This window comes from Crocodylus porosus, unplaced genomic scaffold, assembly GCF_001723895.1.
Source record: "Crocodylus porosus isolate Cpor-Errol unplaced genomic scaffold, CroPor_comp1, whole genome shotgun sequence".
NCBI lineage: Eukaryota > Metazoa > Chordata > Crocodylia > Crocodylidae > Crocodylus > Crocodylus porosus.
In genome coordinates this window covers 70594799-70597422 of record NW_017728948.1, presented here as the reverse complement: position 1 = coordinate 70597422, position 2624 = coordinate 70594799, and the positions used below count along the sequence as shown (strand labels likewise).

Sequence of the window (2624 nt, the reverse complement as noted above, 5' to 3'; positions counted from 1 at the left end):
TGGGGGAGCTGGCAGGGGTCCTCCCATAGTCCCCTCCCCCAGCCCCACTACTCCCTGCTGCAGCCACCAGGGACTGCCTGAATCATCAAAACTGTCTGAATCTTTGCCGAAGATTCAGAGAGCTTTGAATTGATTTGGACCTTTAAATTGGTCCCTTGATTCGATTTGGATTCAGAGATTTGGCCACTGAATCGGGCTGAATCTCCTCTGAATCGAATCACCACCTATAGCTTCGCACAGCCCTAGTGGATAGCTCTAGTTTAGACAATCATGCCTCCAGGTCTCATTTCTGTGACCCTGTATCACCAGGTGAATGCTTTATTCATCCTAGGTTTTGTTTTTATTTTTCTTTAGGCCTGGAGTTGAAATAGCTCTGGTATGCCGATCCCTGTTCTTCTCTGCTAATAATTTGAAGAGTTTGGTGTGTTGTTCCAGGTACGCTAGAACAGTGTGTACCATGCACTTGCCTTTCCTTCCTGATGAAATCTGAATGCTTTCCATGTATAAATAGACTGCTGTTTTGAAGGGATTTGGGCAGGCTGCTTTAAAATAATATGGTAACAAAGCAGCAGTTGTTTGAGATGTCTTACACAGGTCTTGCTGACGGTTAAGGTTTTGTACATTCTTGTATACAATTTTTTCTAAGTAGTGAGGGTAAATCTTGGCCATTGTATCCAAAATTAATATCCAACAGGTATTTAGTTTTGACACCTTACAATTAAGTTTAAACTATACTTAGTAAAATAACACTATTCATAAAAGTTTACATAACCTGTAAAGTTGCATTGTAAGAACTGTTTATTAGTACAAATTGACTTTGAAGCAATCCCAGGCACTTTCCTTTAAAGTTCATTTGGTTTTAATGAAATTATTCATTGAAGCTGTCACAAGATAGACCATTGTGAGTTGTTCCATGGAGATGTTCGCCAAGTCTCATGAATTAAGAAACTACAGGTTAAAAGGAGTGCAAAAGTATATGTAACATATTTGACACTACTTATATGTTTGTACATCTAATCCTGTAAACCAGGAGCAGTGGTTGAAATGAATGACATCTTATCAAATAATACAGAAATGTTACTACTTAGAAATGAGTTAATTTTTATAGCATGTAGCTCCCTGATTGCACATTGAATTTTGTAATTTATAGACTATAAAACATTTTTATACTTGTTTGTCTTTACAACTATAGGTTTTTCTCTCTAAACAGTTTTATAGTGCTTCTAGTGATATATCTGTGCTTTAGAGGGACAAAAGACTCCCCACCCCCCTTGAGCAGGAGAGATTTGGCTAGCATGCATTAAACAGAAGTGTGCTCTGAGCCTACAGAGTACTACAAAACAAGAATAAATCTAGGCATGGAAGGATGCAAAGGGAGTAGTCAGGGAGAAGGTTGGGAGGGGTGTAGGAAGTGGGAGTAGTTTGTGCAAGGTGTTGAGCATTTTGGCTCTCACCCAGTAAGGTGCTTAAGCATGTATGCAACTATATGTATGTGCCTAACCACATGGGAGTGTTTGTACAATTAGAGTGCAAGGTACAACAATGGGATTAAAAAATCAGATAAAAATTGTCTGATCTAGTGTCCATATGTTTCATTGTGGCTGTCTTCCTTAACGAAGACTGATATAGGGACCTGATCCCACTCATGGTCACCTCAGTAATAGCAGCACTGAGTCAATAGCTAGGAACATAAATCCAACAAATTAGCATAACTAGATAATGCTGTGGTTGTACTGCCAATCAGATACAAAAGTTAGTCTGCAGTGAAGGAAAACAGAGATTACCTACTGTATTTACTTGAATCCAAGATGAGATTTTTTCCTCCCCAAACAACGTAGGGAGAGGGGGAAGTTTAGTCTTAGGTTTGAGTGCCAGCCCAGGTCAGGCAGCGGCTCAGCTTCAGCCCCAGGTTTTAAGTTCAGAAATGTATTGCTAAATGCTAACCCTTTCATACTATGTCTGCACTGTGGTATTCAAACCAGGTTCTTTTCAATTTAAAAAAATCATCCTTTTTAGTAAAGGATCTATATAACAAACTGTGCCATTATTGTTGTTTCTGCATCCCCCTGGCCTTGGGTAATCTGATTGATGCTTATGTGCGCTACTTGGTACTGGCATCGATCACCACTATTTGGTCTTTTTCTGCTGGATCCTTTTTTTTATTGTGGACTCTTGGGAAAACTCCCCTTTACTGCCCCTTATACATATATCTCTAAGTGAAAGAATCTGTATGGTCTGCCTTCTTGAGATATAGCGTTAAATCCTCGCAGTTCATCTTCTACACTTAGCTAAAGTAACCAGGATAAAATCAATGGCCACATCCAGACGAGAGCACCCTAGATGTTCTCTGTGCTGTAAAAGCATACTGTCCATGCATGCACTGCTCCATTTTTTTCCGCAAGCTTTTTCACCACTGGGCAGTGTGGGACTTGCAGCACTAAGGAACTTCCCCACTCTGCTCTGCTGTGCCAGGTCCCACTCACTGAGCCATTGAAGCTCTAAGGGAGGGCATCAGGGCGTGGAGTTCTAAGAGTTGCCTTTAGCAGGCAACCTGGCTCCACCCTATGCACAGGTCTGTGGGGCATGTGCCTTCCCTGGCCCCCCAGGAGTGTGTGCAGCAGCAG

General features: G+C 41.2%; 1 protein-coding gene across 4 annotated transcripts in view; it reads right to left on the bottom strand.

Moving 5' to 3' along the window:
• The window catches only part of HPGDS (hematopoietic prostaglandin D synthase), a 61359-nt gene that overhangs the window by 33820 nt on the left and 24915 nt on the right, over positions 1-2624 (bottom strand). The window lies entirely within an intron of this gene.